The sequence below is a fragment of the Pygocentrus nattereri genome, chromosome 18 (genome assembly GCF_015220715.1).
Source record: "Pygocentrus nattereri isolate fPygNat1 chromosome 18, fPygNat1.pri, whole genome shotgun sequence".
In the NCBI taxonomy this organism is placed as follows: Eukaryota; Metazoa; Chordata; class Actinopteri; order Characiformes; family Serrasalmidae; genus Pygocentrus; species Pygocentrus nattereri.
This window is the reverse complement of record NC_051228.1, coordinates 27,943,080-27,962,604: the sequence shown is the minus strand read 5'-3', so window position 1 is coordinate 27,962,604 and position 19,525 is coordinate 27,943,080. Positions and strand designations below refer to the sequence as shown.

At 39.5% G+C, this 19,525-nt stretch overlaps 1 protein-coding gene across 4 annotated transcripts in view; it reads left to right on the top strand.

Moving 5' to 3' along the window:
- Positions 1 to 613: 613 nt before the first annotated feature.
- The window catches only part of tln1 (talin 1), an 83,187-nt gene continuing 64,275 nt past the window's right edge, over positions 614 to 19,525 (top strand). For 3 of the 4 annotated variants that reach the window (XM_017697308.2, XM_037546971.1, XM_017697307.2), the window contains exon 1: positions 615 to 772. The gene's annotated coding sequence lies outside the window, so the exon portion shown is untranslated. Of the gene's footprint in view, positions 773 to 19,525 lie in introns of all 4 variants that reach the window. The other variant, XM_037546970.1, reaches the window with a different exon arrangement.

Below are 19,525 nucleotides of genomic sequence, written 5' to 3'. Positions count from 1 at the left end.
TCTCTCTACGCCCTCTCCCTGTCTGCATAGCTCGGATCATTGATTTTTTTCTCCACCTGTTTTCCGACGAGACACGCCTCCCGGAGCTATGATTGGCTGAGAGTTAAAGCTAGTACGAGCGCAGAGGAGGAAGAAGAACGAAGCAATTCGTGTCACTCTCGCAGGTTTTAGAGTTGTATTTGTTTCAAAGGGGCGCAATTAATGACCTGTACACTTGAACTTAGTTGGTGGCCAGTTTAACACTACAGTGCGGGCTTAACATTACAGATCCATTTTGTGCAAAACGAAGTTTAATAGGCCAGTTGAAATAAAATAGTTCTAAAATAATTAGATAAAACCTGATAAAAATGATTTTTTATGCCACATCACATCACAGGTCCTCATATTTCAATGTATTATCAATTATGTATTGTTACTTTGCATAAAATATGTTTAATAAATATACAAATGTTTTATTTATTTGTTAACATTCACTTATTTACGTATCCAAGTGTGTCACTAGGAGCGGCTGTGAGTAAGAACTAACAGCCAATAGCAGCTCAGGGAGGCGGAGACTGTACGAATACGGGTGTGGAATAAAAAAATAATGCTAGCCGGGCCGCTGCTGTAGGGTGGAGCCTTAACGCCGCCTCAAACGGACAAACGGAGGCAAGAAAAACTCTGACATTTTACCAGCTTTTTCGGAACTAATATATATTTGGCTGGGGAAGGGGACTGTGTACATCGATTATAGTCCGAAGGTGGACAACCAGAGGTGAAGGAAAACGGGGAGGTAAGGCGGAAAAGTGAGATCTGTACTCGAAAGAAAGGTTTTGTGAAAACTTTGTGAAGGGTGGGAAGTTCCTTTCGACGAGTCGCTTTCACTGAACAATATTTTCTGTGTATGGCCTGTAATGTTCCTTCATACTGTCAGGAGTGGACGTTTAAAGTGTTTAATAAAGTGACGGTTCGAATAAGTCACTATACGTGTAAAACCAAATGATGTGAAGTGGCGAGGGTGCTGGTGAAGGCAGAAATGTTTAGCTAGCTAACTTTAGCTATCAGCTTTAACGGTTAACACTAAACCAAACCTGTGGGAATGTGAACACGGAAGATCGACGCTAGTTAGGTTAGCTAACCTGCATACTTTAACAGAAAAGCCTCTTGTTACTCGTTATCTGTGCGAATTTATGTTTAAAAGAGTAATTTAGGTGTTGAAAGACCATAACGTGCCTCGCCACAAGAGTCAGTTAAGTTAGTTTATGGGACTTTTGGCAACTTCAAGTAAGTGAGCTAGCAACGGTTCGAGCCTCGGCCTGTAACGGTCAACTTTCTGCCTGACGTCGCGTAGCTAAGTTATGTGTAATAGGCTGTGTGACTGAACCAGAGAGAGAGAGAGAGAGACAGACAGAGAGAGAGAGAGAGAGACAGACAGCATAGCCGAGCTACGAATCACCTTGACTGTCATACTCGCCATACTTACTCATAGGTTTGCAGATTGCAAGCCTCTATATATACACTTCTGTGTATTTCTCCACCATGCTGCGCACGTAGTCCCCATAACACTAGAAAAACAACATTTTATAATACACTAAGAGATAGTAAGTATGTTTGTATAGAAGAAGGAATGTGTAATGTCTCTTTATACTAATGTTATGTGTCCAAAAATATCAAGAAAAAATATTCTAATTTAGTGAATTTCAGTTACTCGTTACCGACACTGTTTGTATAATCTTTTTTGTTTGTATAATCTCCATAGAAAAGTATTGTCAGTAGAATAGGACACTCTTGGAGAGCTACTCGTGAGCCTATGGTCACCATGCCGCACCATGTGAAGCAGTTGAATTGTCTTCTCTGCAGTAATGAAACACCATCCAATACCGTTGCGATGAGTTGGATTTGCGTCCATGAACTAATCATGCAACATCAGTACCTGACCTTACTAATGCTGTTGTGGCTGAATGCAATCAGATCTTCACAGCAATGTTCCAACATCATGGATAAAGCCTGACCAGAAGAGCTGAGGCTGTTACTGCAGCAAATGAGGACAAACTTCCTATTAATACTTTTGATTATGAGACCGCTGTCTAAAAATGTTTGGACATAATGTACAAATCATCTTGGATTTGTAGTTGTTCTGAGATTTACAGATCTTTAATTACATGAATGATTTTTTTGCTGCAGTTTTGCTATACACATACAAAAATGACTTTATAGCACACTGAGAGAGATTAGATCCAATACATCCAGCAATAGCTAAGCATATGTTATATGTGACTGCTTCCCAAAATTTTTAATTTTGCAGCTGTTAATTTAGCAGATAAAAAGATTACCTTCCTCCCTAGCCTGTCCTAAATGTATAGAAGTCCCTGGTGTGACCCAGCTGATGGCCTCACTTAATGTTAGTAGTAATTGTAGCTCGTCCCCCTCTGTCCATTCCAACGTGTGTGTTCTTGTCCAAGTGTGTGGTAACTGTGTTGGATGGCATTGTGTGTGGCTGCAGAGGGGCTGCCAGAAAGATGATATGAGGAAAAGATGTAGCCTGTCTTGCAAATAGTCTGCTGGAATTTGGGGAAGCTGGAGTGTCTTATTGAGGAACTAATGTAGATCTTCCTATCTCAACTGTGCTAAATGATGATTGGTACTTACATTACATTATTAATGTAACGGCTCAGTGAAAAGTCTAATAAAAACACCGTTTTTATCTTTACCCCAAATGTACTCGATCAGCCGGACATGATTTGTGTTTTAAGTTTGCTTCTGTAGTTTTGCACTAGAGGTTCAAGTCTGATATTATAGTGTCTAGATTTTAGATTTCCTTTTCGTGTTAACTACACTAGCTTCATAGCTGCAGAATGGGGATGTCATGTATGTCAGTATGTCATGGCCAGTGGACTGTGGTCAGGGGAACGTTGTGTAAATTTGATTTGATCTTCTCTGAGCCTTGTCTGTTCTAATGTCTGTTTTCTAAATGTGACTTCTGTCATTGGTTGAGCATTTTAGCTTTATAGAAACTATAACATGCTTGTATTCTGTAGCTAAATCTGTAAATGTCATTAAATTGCATATTGTTTCATGTGTTTGCATGTCTTCATGTTGAGCGTGTTTAAATGGGTAGCGTTTTTCTAGCTTATTATTTGGCACTGATCAGCTAGTGACAGTGTTGTTTTCCTAAAAGCGCATATGCCAAATGTAACTGTAGTTACTGGCATCAAAAATGGCATGTAATAGGCTGACTAGTTTGGTGTAATTATGAGAGTAAACACTGAGTCCGCTCCAGCAGAACCGTCACTCAGCGGATATCTGTTAGTCAAGATTCGTGGGTGTTGTCACTGAAAAATTGCTTTATGACCCTACAATTAATTTTGTGCCGTATGACCCACATTCTGCAGAAAGCGGGCCTTGTTTCAGAGTTATCATTCTGCCTTGATGGATTGAGCACGATTTGGGGCGGTTAAGCTCAAGGCGTTCTCTGGCTTCTTCCTTCCCTTTTCTTAGGTGGTTGAAAGAGCATTCAGTTCAATTACGTCTTGCAGTGCCTCAGACTTCTTGGTGTATGTGAGTTGAACTCCTCTGCCAAGAGGCAGCTAATTTAAGTGAGTTGCAGGGTGGACGTTGGGAAACAGGAGTCAAGAATTGTTGGGATGCAAATCTGCATTGTTTGTTTACTCATTCAAAGGTGAAGGCTATGTTTGAAAGAGTTGCCTGTTCATGTATATCAGGGGTGTAACAATATTCACAGTACATTTTTTTTGATATTACAATAAAAAAAAGAAATGTCTGCATTTGTATTGTTTTTATTAAATAATGTATATCATTGTTTAAATACATATAGTGAATTATGTAAAGATGTCTAAAGTTTGTCTTTGTTTTAACATGATATTTATGCAACTCTGGAATATTGTGTGGCTGTTGAGGGCTGATATTGTACTTGTGGCACAAAATCTACTGTTTATATGCATTGGTCATTTGGAGTAAATAATGACCACTCAAGGCCTCGCTCAATACTGCAGACTAATCAATAAAGCTGGAGGGGAGCTGGCTATTTAGAGTAGACTGGCATGTGTATTGACTTTGGTTTGGGAAACAGCTACATTGTTCCATCAGTGAATGTGAACTTGATCCTCTTGTTCCTTGTACCTTGTAGCCATCTGTCATGCTTACTGAGAAAAATGCTTTAGCTGTTGTTTTGTGATAGCCTTTTATGTGCAGGGCGAGCCGCTCCTTTCTATTAAACTATTATTCTTTAGTTTCTTTGAGCAGCTATTCTGGATGCCACTTGTATCTCTTTCCTGTTATTGTCCTCTAGAAAACTGACACAGCAGAGATGTTACTTACAATGTATCGTTCACGGCGACCCTGTCTCGTCTGCCTCTCCAGAGTCCTCAAAAACTGCTGTTCATGCATATTTGCACAATCATCAGTTTACTAGTCTTAGCTTCATATGCTGCGCCCAGAGAGATACATGGATTATCTGATATATATACTGTATGTAGTATGCTAAGATTATTGAATCTTGACACTTGTTGACTAGTCGTACATTCGTGTGTCTGTACTTCTGTGTTTTATTTGCTCAGTGGATAAATACATTTTGTTTCTCTTGTCTCAAAGTTATTCAAGAGTTTTACATGAAGCAGTTAATAGCAAGTTAAATTATATTGATTTGTTGTGTATCACTTTGTTTCATGAAGGCCTGTTTTTGGTGTATTACCACAAAAACAATTGTTTATGGGTGGTCATTTTACATGTCAGTCAAAAGGACCTTTCCTGTTTTGACGATAAATATATTTTCAGGGTAGATACAGGTTTCAATTTTTAGGTTAAGATTTAATTCAAAACCCACTTGGGTTTTCAAAAGTTTGTGACTCAACCAAAACAGTAAGAATGATCCAAAAGATGTGAACGATGCTGCTACAGCCTGTCGCCTAAGCAAGTCCATTCTGGCAAGCATTGTCTGCCCCTGCCCGCTGCTGCATACAACAAGGTTGCCATTGATGGCACACTGTGTATTATTGTAGCAGGATGGTGGGGAATGAAGGCTCTCTTTGTCTGTTTGAGAGGGGCTCTGCAGGCGAATCCTGCTGAGACAAGAGAAGAGAGGTGTAGCACAGGAGGACAACCTGCTCTCCGCTCATGACCCTGACCAGGAGTCTCTTACCAGCCACTCTAGATCGCTTCACAGGCAAGCGATGAGGTTAACCTCCGTCTGTGTGCGTGTACATAGCTATAAGCGCTTTGCCGTCACATGGAACCTTTTTAACTTGAAAGACTTCTCTTAACCCTGTTTCAGATAAATGCCACTGATAATATTTTCATGTGTTTTACTTTCAAGGTTGACAGACCACACATTTGATTTTCACATGGTTCAAGCTGTTTGGGTTTTAAGAAAAAGAAATCAAAACATGAATCATATCACATAGAATGGTCCATTCACAAGCGTGCTCTTTGATATTTACATCAAAGAAAATAAGTATTGTGGAATGATATTGAATGTTGTGGGCGGCACGGTGGCATGGTGGGTAGCGCTGTCGCCTCACAGTAAGGAGGGCCTGGGTTCGATTCCCCGGCCGGGCGGTCCTCTCTGTGTGGAGTTTGCATGTTCTCCCCGTGTCTGCGTGGGTTTCCTCCGGGTTCTCCGGTTTCCTCCCACAGTCCAAAGACATGCAGTCAGGCCAATTGGACATGCTAAATTGCCCCTAGGTGTGAGTGTGTGAGTGACTGTCTGTGTCTGTCTGTCTGTCTGCCCTGCGATGGACTGGCGACCTGTCCAGGGTGTATCCTGCCTTCCGCCCGAAGACTGCTGGGATAGGCTCCAGCACCCCCCCGCGACCCTGACGGAGAAGCGGCTTGGATAATGGATGGATGGATGGATATTGAATGTTTATGGATCATGAACATTGACCAAGCTCCGTTCCCCAGTTTCAATTTCAGCTGCAACATGCTGGTCTATGTCTGCAGTAATTTACACAAATCTGTGAAATAGGCTCACCCATTTTACTTTGATGTGCATGAAGAGATGATTTTCAAATTGACCTCAGCCTAATTTCATGAACTAAATAACATTACATTAAGGTGACGTGTCATAGAATAAAGAAAAGCAACAGTGCTTAAAGACTGGAGTTGCTTGTCCTTGCACTCTTTGATGTGCTAAGACTTATTTCTGTTTTCCTTTTAAGTTGTTACTGTTGGTTATCTGCTTTTCACATGGAGTGCTGCTTCAGTTGAAGTGTAAATGATGTTTCTTTTTCATAGTGTTCTGCCTAGTTTTAGGTGTAACATTTTACATTTTGACATCACTGATTATGGCCCTGCTTCAAGCAATGGCACACCATTCTGATGTTGGCAGCGTGGCTGCAACTAATAGTATATTACTGTACATCATGCCTAGTATTATTTGTATACTTTATTATAGACCCATTATGATTTTGATTAAACTGAAAAGGGATAATTGCAGTTATTGTCAATAATTAACATTAAATGCATAGCTATATATACAGTATTTATTTACAAATGAAACAATTGAAGCTTTTTCCTTTTGCACAATGCAAATTATAATGCAAAACAGTCACGCTGCTGTGCAAAGTGAGCTTGGATTTAGACAGTTTACAGGTATTTTTATGGTTACGAAGTGCCGTTAAGTCGACTCCGACTCCAGCTGACCATATGGTTACTGTTTCTCCAGAATGTCCTGTCCTCTGTTTGGCTCTTTAGGCTTTTTTATGTCTTGTTTATCATATCTTTGCTTTTGTCCATCTTGTTGCAGTCTGACCTCTTCCTCTTTTATATTACGCTGTTTCAAGCATAAACTGTGTTTTTAGATTATTTTAAAGTGAACTATTCTCATGATTTTGAGCTTTTGAAATGGGCAGAACTGCTTATCTTTGTTTCTTTTTAATTAATTTGATGGGAAGTAATGGGAAGTGTCAAGAGCCTTCCAGCAATCATACACATGTGGGACACCAACTCTGAAGTTGGGTTTGTTGCTGTTTGTGGAGAATGTTTTAGCAGCTCTAGCTCTCCCAAGGCTTCAGGAGCATTTTGTTGGCAACTTAGATGATGTCATTTGTTTGCTGAGTGTTTGTAAAGTAGATGAATTTACAACTACTACTTCACATTAATTAGAATTTCACTATGCTACACAAGCCCTCTCATCATGGTAGCTCTACTATGGCAGAACAGCTATAGCAAGATTCAGGAAAATGATTACTAGTGTTGGATTTATGCCTGGAGCGTACAGCAAGTGGCCCGCGTTCTCTCCCATTTAGGAGATTTGGGCTTGTGGTTTGTTTCGAAGGAGCAGGAGGCTGTCTACTGCCAGTGTTTGGAGCTAGCCATATTTGGTCAAAGCAACATGTACTGTTAGTTGAACGGTGAGAGAAATCTTTTAGTCGGGAGGCCAGTTGGATTCCCTCAGTGTCTAATGCTTCACAGTTTATTGAAACTATCAGGTCTGGGTGATTAAAGACCGTTTCTTTGATTCATGATCTATTTGATGGCTTGATGCAAAAATAATTTTGAGTAATGAGCCAGTAATATGTTTGTTTTGTGTAATTTAGAAACTTTTATTTTGTCTGTTTGGGAGATAGCATGTATTTTCTGTGTATTGTTCGTGTTTATATGTATTTGTTTTGTATTCATATGTATTGATTTATACTTTCATTGCATACATTTTATCTTTAATTTTTTTTTTAATTGAGCAAAGACAGTGATGCAAGTATGTTGCTATTTTAAGTCAATTTGATGTCTATTATTAGTAATTTCTCTGAATGGTGTTAAGGCATTGGAGTTGTAGGGAAGAGGTATTAGTCATTTGGAGAACATATGATTGCCAAATGTCTGGAACAAAGGTAGTTATGAGTCAACAAAGCAAAAGGAAATGTCTCATATCACAGGGGCTGGATCTTAACAAAGTAGAACCACAGACAAAGCGCCTTAAATTTCCTTTGCTCACAAGATCTGTTCTTAGCTAGACATTGTCTGTCTTTACTTTACTAGAATCAGCGACGACAGCTTATGGAGAAAGTTCAGCGAGGCACCCAGCAGCCTTGTCTGCATTTAGCAGTGGTTTACATTATGTGACAGAACTGAGGTATACAGAACATTTGGTTAAGGGTGTACATTTAGCAACAGATATCTGGGATGGCTGGAGAATTGTGTCATAACTGGAGCTGGAATGGGTCCTAACTAAGCCTGTCTACCACAGGGTCCTAAATCACTTAAGGCCCATATGTGTGAATGAAAACACCCTTCTGGACCAGCTTTGTACAGAAAAATTGTTGTTTCAGTTTTTCTTCATGGCTTTAAAAAGGCAGGTATTTGTATTTGCACACCTTGCCCCATAAATCATTAATGCTATCTGCAGTTCAGGTACTATAAACAATGCTGCTATTGAAGTATGGATGATGAATAATACATTTTCAGTCTTTCCTACATGTCCCTGTTTCACCTTGGAGTCTTCTCAGACCAACAGCAATGACTTTTCTGATTCTCTTAGTCTGTCTGATTGTGCCTTCAGTGTTAGAACAATATATTGCTGTTGTCGTAAGAAAACCTCCTATCTCCATTTTTGACATAATTTTGAAATTACCTGTGGTCCTATATATTGTGTGTAAATTTCATGATGAATGGACCAACATAAATGACCCAAAGTTACCTTGGGGGTGGAGGGGGGGGGGGTATAGTTCCATTGACTAACATTAAAAGTAAAGTAGGATTTTTTCCTTTTATTGTGAAGTTGTCATGTTGGAGATATGAGATATCATGTTGGAGATATTTTCTTCCAACAGCAGTGATATGTATTTTGTAAGAGGGTAAAAGCAGTGTTCAGGAGCATGTTATGAAAGCTTTTATAGTCTCGCAGAGTTGCAGAGCTTTTCATTATTACAATAAATACTGAAGGTCTGCAGATGTTGTCTTGGTATGAATTTTAGGTGGTGAAACCAAGGAGCATAATTGTGGTTCAGTATTGGGCATTTGAAAAGCGATTTGGAGCAGATGGTCTTTAGGTTTGGCTAGGGGCAACAGCTGCATTTTGCAGTCATGTCCATGGACGTGTAAATGACGGAAGACATGGAGATCGACTTCCTGTCGTGTGTGGGAATGCAGCTAAAGGAATGTGAGGCCTTTGTTGCTGGCGATCCTCTCCGTGGTTTCTCAGGATGTGTGAAAGAGTCCTGCTTTCAAATCACTCTCTCTTTTGTTTGTATTTGTTGAAGTCTGGCAGGAACAGTTTTTACACAAATTATCCGATTTGGACATGATTCAATATATATTGATTTTGTGCCCGGGCAGCTGTACTTAGAAGCTTTGTGGTGCTGTTGTGTGTTTGCTTCATCAGGAATTGGAGCATTTTTAGATATTGCCTTATGTAATTCTACCTGGTGGCAAAGTTCTTAAAACAGGTTTCACCCTCAAAGGGTCTGTAGACAGTTGAGCACAGATGTGAAAGTCCCATGAAAGAGGAGGGCTGGCAAATGTGTCCTCTCAGCTAAGACTACAAATTGCTGCACTTTCCTCACAGGAGATAGTGCTGCATCTTACTTCCTCTGCTGCTTTTCTGCCATCTTTTATACAGCTAAAATCCTTTGCACGGGAAAAGACAAGACTGTAATTGGAACTAGCCATCCATTCACATAGGTGTTTACAGATGCTTGTCTTCAACAGTACTGGAGTTGCAAGTTGAAAGCAGCGTGACTATTTTTTCTTATCAGAAGGCTCTTTGTTCTCAGAAAGTTGCATTTGCTATTTTGGTTTTCCTCTTAACATGTTTCATGCGTCTTTTGTCTACCCATTACTGTTTGAATGAATTGCATACATCATTACATTATTAGATTTCTGTATGAGCACTCAGTCTAACATGGGAAACACACACACACTTGCGCGCGCACACACACACACACACACACACTCTTTATCTCTTGCTCCCTTTTGTCATCAGTTTGATGAACTCAGCTGGTGGACAGGAACTTTACAAATATGACCTCAATTAGCTTGACACAGAGGTTTTACAAGGACACAATAGCAAGAGAATGACAGCATTTCGCAGTGTAATTGAATTAATGACTTGGGACCCACCAGTACTCGGGACTAAAAAGGAGCTGTTCATGCAGTGATTGTTCTCAGTATGGCATAAAACTATCATTGTTGCGCCGACCATGGCTTTGTCAGAGTGTGGGCTGTCTCCTCCTCCTCTTGAAGACCTGCCATTATTATCAAACTGTCGTTGTGCAGTACCCACGGGCAAGTTTTCTGATTAATTTACAGTCTGATTAAGCTGCTATTCTCTTTCTTAAGAAGTAAAGATACACCAATCTCACTTTTCTCTCTCAATGCCAATTATGATACCTGAATTTATAATTCAATACTGAGTACCAAATTTTTTTTCCTGTACATCCATCCAAGACTCTTATCCTTCTGGGTTGTGGAGAGCTCTGGAGCCAGCGTTCATTGGATGGAAGGCAGGAAACAGCCTTTTTTTGTCTTCATTTAAAATCTAGGTTTCTTGCTGTGTGAAATTGCTTGTGATCGCTCTTACGACAGCTACAGCTTAAAAGAGAAATGCATAGGGATACATACCATATGTGCTTTAGACTATGTTACAGATTAAAGTGGCCCAATTTTACGCTGTAATGTGATGGATCTGATATTTTCATAGCTTTGTAAACACAAAAATCCAACCTTTTCAATCCAGTCTAAGCCATTTTTTGATGTGAATCCTAGATTGAGTATATATGCCATGTGACCATGCAACCTGGTTGAGAGCAGTCAGATCAGAATTCATGAGCATATTGCTGTCAGCGTCCATTGTTGGCAGTGTGGCTGCAGCAACTAACCTGCAGTTTCTGCCAGTAATAGCTGCGAAACCATGAAAGCATCTGGCCTTTCTCCCTAATCATTAACAGCTGAGAGTTGTTCAGAGCTAATGATCTTTGTGCTGAAGGCCTGTGTTGCAGGTTTGGTCATTTGTTGTTGCTGTTGTTCATGACGTGGATGGATCATTTACATTACACTTGATTAGGATGTGTGCATGTGGGTCATTTCAGGACACTGGTGTGTTCACACCCAGACAGATATGGGTCACTTGCAAACAAAAGTGAACCATCAGGGCAGAAAGGCCAGATCTAAGAAATAAGGCTTTAAAGTAAACACTGCCTAAGAAACCATATTGAATGTGGATTGGTCCTCTGGCTGATACATGATTTGTTTACCCCTTAAAATCCCCAGGCTTATTACATCCAGAAGTCTGTTATGCAGTAACCATATACACTGGCTGAGTGATGGCTAAGTTATAGAAGTGTGCAGTTGACGTTGGTAGATTCTGGCCATTCCGAGGGTTCATAAGTGCTGATGTTAGAAGTGAGAAGAGCAAACTCATATTTCTGTTAAAACATCCTGGTAGCTATATACTGTACCAGTGTTGTCATTCTGCTAGTCTACTCTCATAACCAAGCTTAAAAGTCTTTAGCTCCCAATTTTAGGTCTTAATTCAGGTCTTTTTGTCCAGTTTTGTTACTGGAAAGCTTTCAGACATGGTAGTTCAGCTAAGCTGTACTTTCATGTATGTGCTTTTGTGTCTCTCTGTTTTTCCTTTGTATCAGAATTGCTGTCAACTTTGATTGATCAGTCAGATAAAGTTTTTCTGTTGCCAACAAAATGTTCCAAATCAGCTCCCCGTTCACATTCCTCCATCCCTTGGGGAGTCAACAAAACAAGCGTGTTCCTTTTGCTCATTCTGTGTCAGGGAATGCTCCCTTCCTCCTCCCAGCCTGTCTTCTCTCTCCCTCCCTCACTTCTAGCCTAGAGTCCACCGAGAATCACTGTGGAATTCCAGAGGAATGTGCCATGGAATTGAGCCATAAAGCCGCCCGGGAAAAGCAACTGTGATGTCTTTAAAGAGCGTGTGCTCCTGCCCTGGATCCGGCACCACTTTCTGCAGATCCGACTTTCCCCTTTGGCATGCACACATTCCCATTAGTTACATGAGACTGCTGAAGTGAAGGAGTGGGCAATATCTCGATATATTATCATTATTATTTTGATAAGTTATATTACAGTATTTTTATTATCGTTAGAACAACTGCATGTATCATTTAAAAAAAAAAGTTTTATTTAGTCCATTTATGGCTTGTTAACAACAACTAGTGAATTTAAACATTATAGTAGCAAGCAGCTAATTTGATGAAAATGTGTGATTTATTTTACAGTACTGCAGTACTTGGAATTCTTCTCCAGTCTTCTCTCCAAATAGATACTCTCCTACCAGTTTGAATGCTAAGCTTTTTTTTTCTCCTGAAACAAATATTTTTGTTAAGCAATTTATGTAGTAACCTAAATAACTTTAACTTTTGATAAACTTTAACAAAAGTCCATATACTTTTGGGACTGCTGTATGGTAATAGAATATAATGTACCATTCCTTTGGACTCGGTTGACATTTCATTATTTTACTTATTAAATTTTTTATATATATAATTTTATATATTTTATATATATTTACTAATCAATTTATTAATATAAGTATTTTCCTTTATATTCCTTGCCCCTCTAACATTTGCCAAAATGTGGTCAGTAACCCTGATCTGATGTTGCGAGTTTCGTGCAATGATCAATAAATTGATTTTAAACATGAATATCATGCACGTGTGCATGGCCTTTCACAAAGTGTGTTGCATCCATATAGCTTTGATAGTTTTTTCCTTTGAAGACTAGTCCAATTTACCATGGGCCTGAGATCCTCCATGCCTGTTAATTCTATAACATGAGAGTGAATTCTCTGTTAGTGTGTGCAGTAAGATTAGAGCTGCAGGATTTGCTCAGCAGATTATGCTTCAACAGATGTTCTAGAGCTATTGCTTACATTCCCCCATGCTTAAGCCATCAGTGTGTTGAGAGCCCTGCCAGCAGAAGACATGGAGGAGCTCTCTGGTGGACTTCACAATGCTGTGCTGGAATTCACAGTTTGTTGGCACTGTTGCTGGGTCAGTGTGAAGAGCTCCTGTCCAAAGCTTCGACCCTTTAAATGCTGGTTGTCTGTGACTTTATCATGAGAGTGATGTCAAGATTGATGCTGTGATATGAGTATTCATGGAGCATATAGTAGATTAATCATTTTTATGTGATTTTCTCTACTTGGGGAAAAGAAGTAAATGTCCATGGTGATTGTGTGCTACAGATGTAGCAGACTGAGATTAGGCTGAATACTGCTGGAGTAGTGCTTTAATGTAGGCATTTGCATTGTTCTTGAACATTTTGATCCCTGCACAGAGGTAAGTGTTACAGCATGAGAATGAGGACACTTGGAACATCCCATATTTAGATGTGCACAATTGTTGTAACCAGACGTAAGGGTGTCAAAACAAGGCTGAGACGCCAGACGTGTGTTGTGTAAATACACAGAGGTCTTCTGCCATACAGAGATAAGTGACATTAATATTCATAAATCATGCTGCTACTCTTAACTCTATTCTGCAGAAGACCGATAGGAAGTGAGCAGTTAGATAAACCTGTTGGGAGATGAGATGCCTCATGTTGTGGATGGAGATATTGGCTCACATGGTTGGTAAACGTCATAATGCAAAACCACTGTCCTTCAAACTGAGGGTTGGGGAAGTGACTCAGTGTTACTGCTGCTGCTCAATTCTGTCCACTCCTTTTTCACTGCTGTGGGTCTGTGTCTGGAACCATCTTTGTTGCCTCCCAAAAAAACCTAATTTGTGTCATTAAAGCTAGACGAGGAACATTTTTAAAAAATATTTTGCTATTCAGCCCTAGTGAGTGTTTAGAGGATTTTTAATTGTAGGTGTCGCACAAAGTGCCTTATCTTAACCAAGAGTAGGGATCATCGTCCAGAAGCGGGGCTGAGCAATTAATCATTTTTATATTGAATTTGCAGTTTGAACAAGAGCCAACTTTTATATCACAAGAGCTGGAATTTACTTTATACTGCATTATTCAACGTATATCCTACAGGTCTTAAGAAAATTGAAATTGGCACACTACACGCAGCGTTCAAGCCCTAGGGGAAAAATGAATGTATTGGTCTTCTTGGCCTGGAGCTTAATTTATAGATATCGTTCACACTTAAATTGCACTTGCAATACTAGCCAGACAAAACAAAAAATTTGATGGTTTTCCCAAATCGCTCAGCCCCACCCTGAAACAATTCATGATTGCTTTGAGTTCCTTTTTCAAGCACATAGTTCTAGTTAACTCTCTTGATCGTGATTGCTCATACCAAGATACCACCATCCAGAGTACATAAATTAGAACAGTAGCACACAATGGACATGTATGAAGTGCAATGCAGTTAGTATTCATCACACAGGTCATGCAGTGTGGTGGAGAGCTGCTGCTGGTTGGCCTTCCAACTGATGAGCTCTGTTTGTGAGGATTTATGTAATCTCCTGCTGAAATGACATACAAGCTCAGGCAGCTTAAACTCCCTAGATCAAACAATTAAAGGCACAAGGCATTGCTTAATTGCACCGTTGAGTGTGCGTGCGTGTGAGCTTACATGCGTATGTGGTTTTTGGACCCCCTGCTGAATGCTGACTGGCTTTCATGCTGCGTTGTGACCTTGAAATAGACGTAATTAGGGTCATCGTTTTTTTTTTTTTCCCCCTTTCTTCTTCTTCATCATCATCATCATCATCATCATCATCATCATCATCATCATCATCATCATCATCATCATCATCATCATTGAGTACTTCTGCAGAGGCTTTGGACTCACTGACTGCTTGGTGTAGCTAAATTTGCTAATCTTTTTTTCTCTGCATGACGGAACAAGAAGTCTCTTTGAATGTTGTTTGCCTGACAGCTTTCGGTAGTGTTTGACCTCATCTCAAACCTCTGGACTTCTGGGGCTCCAGCCTTGGCTCATGCTTTGGGCTTGGCTGGAGAGTAGCCACTTCCACTGAGAGTGGTGAACTAGGATCACATTCCAGCATTGTTTATGATGGGCATAGTCTAGTATTTTTTTTTTCTCAGAGATGATTTGTGAATTATGGCTTTGGTATTTTAAAATTGGGTTTATGTGAGGATGTTTAGAAGGGCAGTGTTATTATAGTGCATTGGCTCAGTGGTTGCCTGTCCACTAAGGGAGTGGCAGGCGTCATCATGAGATGTTTCTTCACAGGGTAACACATTTGATTGGGCTATAACAAGTCACTCATTTCATAATTTAGGAAGAATGGCTGAAGTGACTTATTTTCCAGGCATGTGTACTGGAGCTGACTCTCCTTGTGTTGTTTGAACAGTAATGTATTTTTTTGGAGAGGTGTGGCAGTGCAGTTTAATCATTACAATTTTGTTGGGATTGAATGCAGTGTAGTGTCGTTTTGATCAAAAGTTCAGAGCACTGTTGTCTTATAGTAATGTTTTAGCATTCATAGGTCAATTTGGTTTTTGGTGCCTGAACATTCTTCACTGTCATTACGCAGCATTTGTTTGATTTAATATCTCTTTGTCATTATTTACTATAATAGTCTGACATGTTAGTTATTGTCACTGATTGCTTCGGATAGTCATTATGGAGATTCAAAGAGGTCATCATGACGGAGTGGGCAGCACAGCTGGTTATGTCTGCAAGCAGTCTAAATATTGTAGGTATAATGTTATTAAAGAGGCATGTCATTACTGTAAATCATATCTTACTTTTGAATGGTGATCTCATCAGAGAAAAGCAATAATGAAAGTGCCAGACACTGGATTATGGCATGGCACGTTTGAACGAGGTCATGACTAGACTTGGTTGAAGGTTAGATACGCACAAGGCCTAGTGACGTGTGTGTGTGTGTGTGTGTGTGTGTGTGTGTGTGTGTGTGTGTGTGTGGGGTGTTTCCATCTCCTGACCCATGGATGAACCCTTGAGTACTAAATGCCTGTGCTTCCGGGCCAGACCCTTCTGCTGTGAGATCTAAAGTAGTGCTGAATTTAGCGGCTTGTTAGCTGACAGGAGAGCAGCATACTCCTGTACCAGCCACAAAGCTGACAGACATTGCACACTGACTTAAGCAAAACAGATTGCATTAACAACCTAGTACAAAGAAGCCTGGGCCATTCCGTCTAACTGTGAAACTGATAAAGAAGTAATTATGCTTCAGCTTACTTTAACTAACATACTTAGCGGTATCAGGAATTTAAAAGTTGCGGTGTCAAAAACATATCCAACCCCCCCGTGCCCCCCCTTAACTCAGATACTTTTGATCAGACATTTTGCCTCTTTCATTTTGCACTGGACATACAAGGCTAGTATAGCAAACAAATAACAATAGGTTATAGCCATTAATTAGCATTATGCGATTACATGCGTAAATCAATGGACACTTGCCTCAGAGTTAAGTAATCTCCAATAAGCTTAAATGCGATAGTATGTCATATACCAAAAAAAAAAAAAAAAACAAGCAGACATTCCTGATGAATGAGTATTGTCTGCATTTGTGACCACATTTAGACACTATATACATCTTTGCTGATTGTCTACATTTAGGTTAAAGGTAAAATTGTGTACATTTGATTCTTTCACTTCTGTACATTGCTGGTTATACCATATTTATATGAACAGAGATGCTGAATTTCTGTTATGTCTGTATATTGTTTTGTCTTTCTGTGGATTTTGTTTATTAAAACCTATTTCTATTCTTAGAGATGGTGCTGTGTTACTGATGATTTATCAGTAATAATAATAATAATAATGTAGCCTTAACATTCTCACTTCCAAAGCGAAAAGAATTTAAAGGAAGTCTTCCATATTTGTTTATGGCACCCTGTGAACACCTCGTACTTAATTTACAGCTTGCAGGCAGTGTGAATCTTTTTTCTAGCTCCTCTCCTTGCACCCTGGCGCCGGTGTGAATACGTTACTGAGTTAGTGAGCCGGTGCTCATGTTGCTCTGCCATATTCTTAGATCCTCTGCGATACGAGTACCCCAAAATTAAACCGTAAACAAGGGCTCGTTCTTGCAGGATGACGTCTAGGATGACCGCTTTCTTGCACGGTTGAGTTTTGAAAGAAAGCGAATGGGTTGTTTTCTTAAATCTGGAGTGTATTGCTAATTTTATGAACAGTTCAGGGAGCTATTGCATAAAGCAGGATTTCTCAGTTATCTATATAACTTAAGCCCGAGGTTATCCAATAGGAGTGTCACTCAGCTCTTTTCCATTTGGTTAGGCTTGACTTTTGGCTTAAATTATCTGGCAGAACTGGTTATAGCTGCCAGTTAGCTTTATCTAAGCTGTCCTAACCTTTAGCAAAATAAATATCATATAAAATGAGTAAATCTCTAGATTTAAATAGACCATTCACAATTCCTTAAAAATGCAACTGTGTAAGAAAGTTCCAGACGTCATGATGGTGGTGGTTGGTTGTTGTTGTTGTTATCAAGCTAACGTTAGCATAAAGGCCAATTTGTCATTTCCAATCTGCCTAGTTTTAATGAGCTATAGTACGTTAGCGCACCTTGATAATTTAACAGTTTATGCTGGAAATTTTAACTCTGTGTAATGACTGTTAACTCCAGTGTAAGGTCATTAATGCTTTTGCTAATGTTCTGTAAAGCTTGTCCAACTCTGCCAGAGTTGCTATGAAAGAATGCATTTATGGGCAAAGTATGGTTAGGTCAGTAATTGTAATTCTGATGTTGTGACAGTTTAGCATCAGCTGTATTTATGTATTTATGAGGGCTCGATGCTTGTGAGGTAAAGAAGTGCTAACTATGCCGACTATCGGAAATGTGAGTTTCTTTTTAGTGCTAGCAGCTTTGACTGTGTAAGCATTTCCTTCTGGTTGTTTTTAGAAGTGGAAGAGGTAGTGTAATTGCTGTTGTGCGCTGTGACTTCCTCTTCTCCCTCCCTACAAGGATGGGGTGGTGTCTAGTTAGGGAGGAGACGCAGTTGGGTGGGGCCTTATTCGGATGGTTCAGCTCCAAGATTAGAAGTGGCACACTTAATATTATTGCTTAATTTGACGTTGTGGCCCATGATGTTTATTAAAAGATAAAATTGTGAAGAGTATAATGAGTTTGAGTGCAAGTTCTTAAGACGTTTTTGCATATCTCCTCTTTTAATGAAACTTAATGATTGTTAGCAGAGCCTTCTTTTAACACTTTCAGATGTTTGTTTTAAAATCTGTTTTCCCTCCTTTTCCATAAGCTAAACAAACCCTCCCTTCCTTAGCTCTAGCTCGTAATTGCACAGGATGCAGTGCTCCCAGCTGTGGGAGAGAGAGAGAGAGAGAGAGTGTGTGTGTGTGTGTGTGTGTGTGTGTGTTTAGTGAGTTTGCTTGTTCCCTCTTTGCCTGCAGATGGCTAAAATTCCCTTTTATGGCATTGAAGGGCTTTTCAAACAGGAAATGACATCACACCATGCTGTGGCAGAGCAGGAGCTGTTTCTACTGTGCGGCATTCCACACCACATGAGTCGCCACTTGTCGAGAACAAAATCCTGATGCTCGAGTCATCTCGTCTCAAACAGAAATAGCAATGAAACTTTTAAAGGCCATGTGTTTATGTTAAGATGTTATTACATCTATGATGAAAAGGAGTGATAGCCCCAGAAATAAAATAATTATCCTCGTGTTTGTTGGCTGTGACTTGAGTGGCAGTTACATTAGCAGTTGGTGGAAAAAGACTTGTTGTCATGCAGACAGGAATAATTTAAAGGAGCTATCGACCTGACTGCAATATTAAAACCATGGTGAATGTTACTGGCTGTTCACCTTTGCTAAATAGACCTCTGAGAAGTTCTTGTCATTTTGTAGTTGGTGCCATGCCCACGAATGACACTCTGAGTCTAAGATGGTGTTTTTTTTTTTTTTGTTTGTTTTTTTTTCCCCTCTTCCTTCCCCTATGGGAGATATTACTGGCATTTTGAAAATGGCTGCTGTTTAATCTAAACCTAATATGTTGTCCCACATAGATTTTTCCTCTGGCTTTCACTGGGTTCTCTGACTTATGAGATTGTTCAATGCACAATTTAGTGATTACAAAAGACTGGCAACCTCAACGAAACTTTGGCAGATACCAATAAAACTTTTTGGGTTGTCTGGGTTGTCAATACCAGTTGATATTGCCAGTTAACCAATATAACAATCTGGCTTTACTGAAAACGTAGATGTCCTGAGAGCGAGAGATGGAGAGGCTAAAGATTTAATACCTAAAACTCTAAAACCTCAAATTATTTACTGATTTTTATTTCACTGAACATTGATTGATCATACATGACAACCATTTATTTACTTTCGTCTTGTTTTGTTAAGCAAGGCTGTTTTGTCTAAATTATGGCCCTTTGTAAATACAATTACAAATACACATTCTTTTAAACCATTTTGGAGAGAAAGCAGGAGTATCTAGATATATAGTGTTTATTATCAAAAAAGTGAAATATATCAATAACAGTTAAAAAAAAAAACACATTCAAACTTTTCTGGAAATTTGGTTTCTGTATGAGTAACCTGTACTGTTCTACGTAACATTCCTTTTGGTGTAATTTTAAGAGAAATCAAAACGGTACAGTTAAAAGCTATGTCAGATTTGTATGTCAGTCCTTT